Raw genomic sequence first — 10,038 nt, forward strand, 5'->3', positions numbered from 1 at the left:
AAAAATCATGAGCTAAATCTCCAGACCCCACGCTGAGGCATCCTTCAGACCCAATATGCTTATATATGCCTAATTCTCTCAGATTTTTAACCAACAGTAAGAAGTATAGACTCCAAAGGTAGGCAAGAATGCATTCAAATGGGTCTTGACTCTCTGAAGGAGCATGTGTGGTGCTGTAGTTTGGGTGTACGAAGAGGATCTTGTGAAAGACTGCCCAGACATTCCAAATGGTGATGTTTTGTGCACACGGGTAGATCTGAACATAGCCCTCGTGAAAAGAGCCCATCAAATAATAAATGCATCCTACCCTCTTCTCCTCCCCAGGCTCCAGCATTTGCAGGTGGCAGCGGCATTACTGCAGGGCTTCCAGCGGGCAGTAAGTTATGATTAAAAAATGGTGGTTGTTTATAATAAATGGAGCATTCAGATGGAAAAGTCTGAGTTACTCCTCTAATCATGCCCTAGGGTGGCTGTGTGCTTGAGAGCCCTCCCCGTCACTGTTGTACCACAGCACTATACATCACCTGAAGAGATTTTGAAATGAAGCAACTTCAGTTTGCTTTTGCTTTGGAGTCAAGGAGTTATGTTGTGAAAAGAGAAAGCAAGACACTTGCCTCTTTTTTCTTTTTTCTTTTTTTTTTTTAATTAAAGGTAACATCTGGGGTATTGAAGCAAATGAGAGTGCTGGTGGTAGCTTTTGCAGAGGGGGTACACATTGTGTCCTGGCAGTCAGTGCCCTCACGCCTCTCCCGTCTCAGAAACACACAATGACAGGTCAGGATGCTGCTTTCTTTCTCTCTCAGGTGCTGAGCACCAGAAGATGGTAGGTGGGTTGGAAATGTCCTGCCGGTGAAGGACCGATTGGAGGATGCCGTGCCTGAAGCTGAAGAATAGCCACGCAACAACACACGATGTTTTCATCCTAGTGATGATGAGATTTTTTCTTAAAGTCTGGTGAAAGTTTCCTGAGGGGAGATACAGCTGCTTTGCTATAATCCCAAGCTTCTTAAAAAATGAGACCTACACACAGATCCGTGTTTGCTGAAGCATCTCACCTTCCTGATGACCCATGTGAAAGTACTCAGCCCAGACGTTCCGCACCACTCAGGGGAATTCAGAAGCCAGAAGTGTTGTAGCTTGAACTCATCTTTACTTATCTGGAGTTTGTTCACACTAAAATCAATCAATCAGAGTGAAATGTCCTACCAGCATAGCCCATAATTCATGACTGTGTTGATTTCTCTCCTAGGCTACAGTGACATCAGTAAATAACAAAAGGCTGGATCTTGTCAAAGAAATCAAGGAGGAGATATCAGAGGTATTGGCCAAATGTTCTCCAAGGGACATGAAAACTATAGCAGCCTGCCATCACCCTGCAAGAAAAATAGAGTGAAAGCACATGAGATTTAACTCATCAAAATGTGAGTTTAATGCAGATTTGTGTTTATAAATTGTAGCATCTGGAGTTTCCAATGAGTGTGACCACATCCTCCTTGAATTCAGCAAGCCTTTAAAAGTAGACCACAAAGGAAACACAGAACTGATTTATTTAGGGAGAAAGAAAAGCTTTTGTTTTCTGTTATTTTACAGAATGCCATTCTGACACAACTGTGCTTCTTCTGGGACCTGTGCTACGTAAACAGATCCTCATTGTCCTGAAGGACGTATCTGAGTCTCCCGTCTTTAAGACACACTCCACTCTCCTGCCTTTAAGATAAGTTAATAATATTTTCCTGACACACAAGAATAGAAAGGAAAAATTAATAAATGTTTGTGTTATTGTACTGCTTGAGCATCTGAATAGACTGGCAGAGTAAGGAAACCAGGTCTCACCTGCTCTTCTCTCTTCAAGCTAGTGACAGACCACGTCAGGGCATCTTTGATTTTCCATCTCTCAGCCTCCAACAGCACCTGTCAGCAGCCCATCTGTTGGAGAGAAAACCCATTTGGCTCCACTCTGTTGTTATTTAAGGAAAGAGACCACAAATTCTTGCATCATTCAGGAGCCTGAGTCCCATGGGAAACCATCAGGGTTTGATTCTTAACTCACACCACAGACAGGTAAGTCACTGGGACCGAACTTGAGCATTACCTGGTGGTACAAAGCTGGTGAGATATATCTTCCCATGGTTCTGTGGCCATGTTTTTTGCCAAATCCGGAGCATGTGATGCAGTGTTCGTGGTGACTGACAGCCTGTCCATCCCACCATCCATCACAGCCAGCACTGACGTGTTCCCTGACACACCAGGACATGTGGGTGGTCTTGCATGGTGGAGAAGTTTGTTGAGGGCATTGCTTTGAGCATAAGGTGATGTTTCTGAGCTACTGCCTTAGCAAAAGCCTTAGAAAAAGCTATGAGATGGGATGCCATTGCATTGCCAGAGCATGGCACCATTTTCACAGCTCCACTTCCCAGGTGCCATCTTCAGTAGTTCCATATAGGAACAGTGACCCTAGAATTGGCCTTTCCCCAGGAGACAGGGTGGTGGAGATAAATACCGAGTCTTTGCGCTGGGGATGGCTATCATGAACAGCAGATGGTGCACAAGGAGGCAGAGCCGGCAGGATCAGCCAGCATTTTTCCTAGATGATGATGAATCAAAGCCAGCAACCTTCTGGCTCCTGCCTTGCATGGTGTCCAGTCCAGGAGACCAGAGAGCACTGGTGGCATAGGGTTGGGCCGCGAATGTGGGAAGATCTCTGGAGGAGGGAGAGCCTTGAAAGCAGAAAAGTGAAGCTCGGAGAGACGTGCTGAACTCACTCGAGACTGGGTGGGGCAGAAGACCGAAACATGAATCAGCTACTGAGCGCTGAAATGAGGCTAGTCTTGGTCATTTGGAGTTGGCTGCCACGGATTTGCTTCATTGCCAGTTGGTTCAACACAAGCTGGACAGGATACACCTGGCAAAGAGCCTGCTGAAGTTGATTAAATCACTATGCTGTTGCTGCCTGAATTCCTTGCCATACCCCTTTCTGGAGTAGCTTGTGCAGTGGTACACTTAGCACCCTTGAGCATCTACCAGATGTCTTCTCATTCCTCCTTGGTGGCTGTAGGACAGCAATGGAGTGTGTGCTTGGATAGCGTAAAGGAAGACGGACCATTATGTCAGTCATTTCTTCTGTACTGTGATCTTTTCTGTTTTACCCAGCAGGATGTGAGAGCAAGAAGTTCTGGAGGAATGAACCATAGCTGAGGAGAACCAAAACCACCAAGGGCTTCTGTGGCTTTCTCACTGCTCCATGGGAAATAGGAAGGATGAGTCATGATGCGTGAAAATCTGCTTGTTCATGGGACTGTGGGATACCTGATGCCCCTAAATAAATCAATGTTCCGGGGAATCCCTGACCATACTCTGGAGCAAAACATCTAGCCTAACATAGTGCTCAGGAGACCTCTCTGTGGCAGGAACAGGGCACCCCGCTGGTGCCAGCCTATCTCCCGGTGTCCTTGGCCTTCAGACAGATCAGCCATGACTATATGCTCCTCCGAGTCTCTAGGTCTGGCCTGGAGGACATGGGTAGAGGTGGAGCAGCAGCCCCATGTTCCCAGCCTGCACCAGTGACCAGTGGAGAGGTGGCCAGCAGGGACAGCTGGCTGAATCCACACAATCCAGGTAGCTCTGCCTGGCTCCTAATGGGAACCTGGAGAACACCAAGGAACAAGATCTCCCTGCAGGTCCTGTCCTATTGCTCCACAGGAGTTGGCCTGGGCCTCTCGCTCAGACTTACCAGCTCTACCTCATTTTTCTTTGTGTAGGTGAGTTACTCAAGAGCCCAAGTGTGTGGGATGCTCTTCAGCGAGTTTCATAGGAAGGAGCACAGGAGGGCAGTTCGCTTCTGAATATGAGCAAAGAGCTTTGTCATGGCTTATGACTACAAAAAGTGAGAGAAATATGGCAGTAGGTCAAGAAATGTTAGGTGATAGTCCAGCAGAAAAGGGCAAACCCAAGCCAGTTTGTAGGAAATAATAAAATTATGGAGTTATCTAGAGATTTGGCGTACAGAGAGCAGAAAGACAGGTGTAGGGCTTGGGGGAGATGAGTCTGGGCTAGCTGCAGGGTGTTCCAGAAGGAACGTTATCAGAGCAGCAGAGAGAACTTATGATAGAAAATCTTTCAAACAATACAAAATCTTTAGAAACAATAAAGCGGAGTCACTTAATACCTGGTTAAAGATCTGGTTTTGTGGCCCTTGTATTTAGATCTGTCCCTAAAACTCAAATTACTGTGCTGTTTGATGATGATGGCTTTAGATGCTTTGAAAATCTCACGTATATTCTACAGCATATTTAGTCTAAAATACATTTTTCTCATTCTTCTGCTGCCAGCGTCAGAGCCAGATCTCCTAGGTTTTGTAACCTGCATGTTTACTCTGCTTCAAACAAGATCAGAGTCATGCCCCTGGATGTGGTGATGCCTTTCACCACATTCTTCCTTTAGTCTTTTTTTTTTCCCGTCTTTTCCACCCCATCCCTGACAGGAAAAGCACTGTTCTTTCTAAGCTCCTTGTCTCTGTTTGAAGCAGTCATAGAAAAAGTGACAATTAGGAAATAAAGAACCTACAGTATCTGCTTTGGCAGGGACAGCACATCCCGTTGCTGAGCAGCACCCAGTCAAACCAGTGGCTGCCTGACGGGGTCAGACGGAGATATTACTGCCTCATGTTCTTGGATCTGCCTGGGATATCATGGTGTGCTCCCACACTGCAGAACGAGTAATAATCCAACAATAAAGTCGAGCAATACGCATTTAAGGATGCTCAACTGCAATTCGGAAAATAATGCTGCTTAGGAGCAAATGGCAGGGCCAGATAACTTATTATTTGGGATATCAAGTAACCGTCTGGGGCAGCGTAACAGATATAAACTTTGGCCTTCCCAGATTATTTTTTTCTGCCAAAACGATTAAAGGTTGCTAAGCAGTGTCAGTGTATTTCTCCTAAACTGAGGGAGCGTAACAAAAGTGAATGAGTTCACTGCAGTCAAACTGAACTTACATCAAGCCTAAATATCATTGCTAATTATGATTTCTGTTCCCCAAAGCAAGCCAGGCACCTGAAAGATTTAATGAAAGCCAAGACCCTTTCTTCATGCCATTTATAGTGCAGAAGTCTTCGGGTTCAGCTGTGGTGGACCTGCAGCCCCCTCTCCGGGTCTTGTCAGGTGGTTGTAAGGCCCTGGTTCAGTGTTCAGGACTCTTGCTAAATGCTGCCTCAAGGCCCTTTTTCCTTACCCTCCAGACCTCTTCCAACCAAAATGATTCTATGATTCTGTGATCCTATGATTCTGTGATTCTGTGATTCTACTTCCTCTATCCCAAACGATAAAACAGAAAATCTCATCAAAGCGCAACTTTATGAAAGGGAAGGCAGACACAGAGAGTGGGAAGAAAGAGAAGATAACATCCTAAACCATGAAACGAGCCTCATTTTCCCAAGGATCTCACGCGATAGCATCTCCCTCTTTATTTTTATGAGGCAGCAACCAGCCCCTTCCTCTCAACACATCACCTTCATGTTTTGTGGGACCTCCACCCTCTTGCCTAGGGGAGGGTTCTGGGTCTGAAGGTCCCCCTGGAGCTCCTGCTCTCTGCTAGTCCCTCCTGTCCCTGCTGGTCACCTCCCTCATCTCCAGAGGACATTCTCTGATGCCTCCATAGGTCTACAAGCAGAGAGAGGACCCAAAGAACAGGACTTTCTGTGGAAGGAGGCGTTTCCCAAAGAGGCACTTGGGATCCCAGAGAGGCTCTTGGGACCATGGTAGAGTGACAAAAGGAATCTGGGACTGCACGTGGAGGTGACATGGCGAAACAGGGTTGTAGTAGATGAGGGAGGGTCCAGGATTATAGATGAGGACCTGAAATGAAAATCATAGAATCATTCTGGTTGGAAGAAGCCCTCAAGATCATCAAGTCCAACCATAACCTAACTCTAGCACTAAACCATGTCCCTAAGAACCTCATCTATGTGCCTTTTTGTCCCCTCTCACCACTTGCAGGGACACAAAAAGGAGTCAGTGGTGCAGAGCAGAAAGCTATCAGTGGCACAGGGACCATCAGTGGTTGCTGGAGGTTGACCGGCCCGCTCTGGGTGAGGACCAGCAGTGGAGACATTGAGTAACATGGGGCTGGTGCTCACTCCTCCGCTGCAGCCAGCACCGTGCAGTTCATCTCTCCAGATTTCCTAGTATTTGTTCTCTTGTTCTGGGAAGAGGAGAGAGCTGCAAGAGGCCCATCTCACAGGGATGTTTAGAGAAAGGAAAGTCCATTGTGTCAAAGAATTTGGTATTTCAGGGTTTGTTTTCCTTCTGACACACAGAACAAAACACCACCATGTCAAAACCTTCCATAAGGCAAAACAAAAAAAGAAAAAAAAAAAAAGAGAAAAACAGACGACAAGCACTGGCATACAGTTTGGATGTGGTTTGTAGAACTGTTTTTCTCTGCTTTTTGGCTTCTCGATCTCAGGATGCCTACTACTGCAGCTATTTCAGGAAAACAAAAAAAAAAAAAAAAAGAAAAAAAAGAGAAGAAAATGAAAAAAAAGGAAAACAAAGTCTACACCAGAGCAGAGAAGAGGAGCTTTTCTCTACACCAGGATCTGACCTCACCTCGGTGGGTTTTCTGTGTGGTGGCACCAGGATCAAAGCATCTCCCCTCTTTCTGCCCTGGCTGGGAAGCAGAGCTGCAAAGCAGCCTCAGAGTTTTAATTGGGAAAACCAGGGAACAGGCAGCACAGAGATCCTGCAAGACATCAGCAGAGTTGTTTTGCACCAGCTTTCCTTGAGCAGAAGGGCTCCTGCAAAGCAGTCAAGAAATTTCAGAAAAGTTGGACATGAGGGTTGGCTCCCAGCAACAAAACTGGGGGGAAAGTCCCTGATCCGGGCAACGCTTTGGGTCAGACCCTCCGCATGTCCTCCACATCAACAACTCCCAGCCCAGCTTTCCCAGCCTCCCTGCTGGCCCTGGATGCGCTCGTGTCTCTCTCCATGCTTCCAGCCCCTGGGACCATGATATCTTGTGGGTACCGGTTGCTTGGATGAGTTTCCCCCGTGAGGCAACCCAGGGTGCCGATGCCTTCAGCGACGGCAGAGAGCAGCTCACCACCACCTCTCTCCGCCAGCGTTTTCCGAGCTCTTGGCACGGCTCCCAGCCGCCTTTCACTGCTGCCTTTTCATTCGCCTTAATTCACTACGTTTCCTCTTCTTGCTCCTTGCGAGGAACAGAGGGAGAGCTTGTTCCAGCAGACGGGCCCCATCCGCTCCACCCGGCTCTGCTTGGAGCGAGGGCTGGAAAAGAGGGATGGAGGCGAAGGGGTATCATCTCCCACCCCTCCGGGGCCCCGTGTGCCGCCTGCGTGCTGCTTTCCCAGCAAATACGGTAAGCGCTCAGCCTAAAAATGTAAGTCTGATCTCATGACACAGGGTGGCCCTGCATTCCTCACCTCTGACATAACCCGCTGGGAGTGTGCTCCGCAGAAAAACACAAACAAGATGTACTGGCGGGGCTGGCGGCGTGGGCCAGGCGGCTGGCAGATGTGCTCCAGAGCCCCCGCGCAGCCCCCGCCGGGTACCCAAACCCTGCTCTGGCACAGCCTGTCCCCTCTCGGGGAGGGCAAAACCACAGCCCTTGCTGCGAGGACAGAACCGTCCATTGCCTCTTGCACCAGGCGATGCGGGGGTTGTACCCAAACCTCCCCCCCACTCCGCACCCCAGGGAGAGGGGCAGGGAGGAGGTGACTTGCTGTGGGTTGGTATCATCCAGGGAGGCGGCTGAGCTCCCCTGGGATTTTGCTTGGCGAATGCCTAAGGGCGTTTTTAAGGACCTGCGGTGCTTTTGCGGTCAGTTGGTGGTTGTTATTTTTTGCCTTGTTTTTGTTTCTTTCGCAGTCTGAGGCTCCCTGGGACAGGCTCTGCCATGACCGTGGCTGCTGCAATTGCTCCAACACCCACCTCCTGTCCCCATTAGCCTCCCGCTCTCATCAGCAGCTCCACAGTAATGCCAACAGCCCCATTTGCTCTGCACGCATCATGCCTGAGTGCAAGTTGTACCCCACAAAGCCTGGCATCCAAAGCCTTGGGTGTCACAGGGTGGTGATTCCTCTCCGTGCCCAGATGGGACACTGGGATTAAATAATTTGCCAGGGATCACGCAGAGAATCAGAGTAGGGTAAGGATCCCAGTCCTGATGCCACAAGGCTGATGTTCCTTCCAGGAGGAGCCAAACCCTCCTGCAAGTAGAGCCTTGTCTGGAGCAGGGGACGGATCCTGCTCGGCGCAGGGCTCAGCTCCCATCTCACCCGGCCACACCACTTGTTTACTTTCTCTTGCAAATGCCCTAAACCTTGACAATGACCTATTTTTTCCTCCTGTTGCGCAAAGCTTCTTTCCTAGAAAGAGGCTTTACAACGCTCAGTCCAACCAGCCCAGCTCTCCTCTGTGTATGGAAAAGCAAACTGTAAATGACTGGCAGGTTTAGCTTAGCTCAAACACACCCAAAACCCACGGGCGGATGAGTTGGAAGACTCGGTCAGATGCTGCACAAAACCATCCTGCAAGACTACCAGCCCAGTTTGCAGAGGAATCAGATAAGCTGTAAGTCAGGTTTCAAGTCCACTTCTCAAACTCACTTTTTCTTTTTAGTGCTTTTCATCGGTCTGCTCCTGTTCCAGCATTCAGCAAAGCTGGGAGAAAGCTTTTCGTTTCTTCAGACATTTCTCTTCTGTTTCTGTCCTCACCTTTCCCTGGCAGTGAAAACATTTGATTTGGTTTTTTATGTTTTTAATTTCATGCTTTAAAAAAGGAAATTTCTCATAAAGTAATTCTCCTTCTTCCTCCACAATGCTTCCTGGTTTTCAGGAGTGCTGCTTCTCTGGCAGAGGGTGGTTTGCAAGAGAAATCAAGAGAGGCAGTAGTTATAAGAAATGATGGTAATAAGAGAAACAACAGTTCAAATTTGCTTCTTCAGAGCACACAACGGTTTGATCCCACAGCGGAAGGAGAGCACCTTTGCTCATGAGTCCAAGCTTATTTTCAGGCTCCCCTTCACAGTGGGGATCTCCATCCTTTCCTTCTTCTCGGGGAGGTGCCCTGGCTGTGCTCAAGCTGCCAATTGCATGCGGTTGTCTCCTTCTCCTCACACTGGTGATCACATACAACTCCTTTTACAATTTCTTCTCCATCTCTAACCTATAGCCCAGTTTTTTAAGTTAATCCAATGTCAGTGCTGCTTTATTTTAATGTGCCAGGCAGTAACCTGAAGCTAGAGACATAAATGTAACATAACAAGTTCCCTTTGGCCGGTTGAGAGCACAAGTTAGAGATTAATCCAACAGTAGCAGATGGTCTGGGTTGAACACTTGCTGCTTGCCTATGGCTGCTCCATCCTGTCCCCTCGGTACCTGCAAACGGCCTTGGCATCTAAACTGTGCTCTCACCTGGATGGACAAGCTGTTCTCTGTGAAAACAAAACCCACAACTTGAAGCTTGATGTGTTGGGGACAGGGTCTGGTCATGAAGCAGTTCATGCACCCACCAACACCTACACATGTGTGCACAAGCATTTTCCAGCAGTCGAAGTCACCAGAGTTCAGACCACTGCCAGTGGCTCCTAACACCACAATTATCTTGTCCATGCAGACAAAGATGCTGGTGAGGACTCGGTTTAAGCCAGAGAGGCTGCTCTGCAGGTCTTATCCCCAGTTCAAACAAGCTTGAGATGATACAGTGAGCAGAGACACTGGGGTAGTTAACACATCTCCTTGCTCCTTGGGAAGCCACGTGACTGGTGTTGGAGGAATGAGTGATCCTACAAGTCACCTGGTCTTCCTTGGCTGTACAACTTCTGGTTGAACCCCTGGATGGGTTCTTGTGCCCCAAAAATAAAAAATCTCCCTTTTTTTCTCTCTCTTCCCTCTCTACCCAGCTGCCTGTTTGCACAAACCTTGTAGGCTTCAGTTCTCCGGGACTGCAAAGGTACCATCGAATAAGGTGAGAACGATCACCTTGTCTACAAGTGGTGAACAGGAAGCAGAGAGAGAAA

At 48.1% G+C, this 10,038-nt stretch overlaps 1 long non-coding RNA gene across 1 annotated transcript; it reads right to left on the reverse strand.

The window, feature by feature from the left end:
• Positions 1-701: 701 nt before the first annotated feature.
• Positions 702-7,354, reverse strand: LOC135986282 (uncharacterized). Its single transcript, XR_010605866.1, has 3 exons — positions 2,093-7,354; positions 1,834-1,926; positions 702-1,373 (listed from the first exon to the last, which is right to left on the reverse strand). It is a non-coding gene; the product is annotated as an uncharacterized LOC135986282 (long non-coding RNA).
• Between the last annotated feature and the right edge of the window lie 2,684 nt (positions 7,355-10,038).

Source organism: Caloenas nicobarica, chromosome 2 (assembly GCF_036013445.1).
Source record: "Caloenas nicobarica isolate bCalNic1 chromosome 2, bCalNic1.hap1, whole genome shotgun sequence".
NCBI lineage: Eukaryota > Metazoa > Chordata > Aves > Columbiformes > Columbidae > Caloenas > Caloenas nicobarica.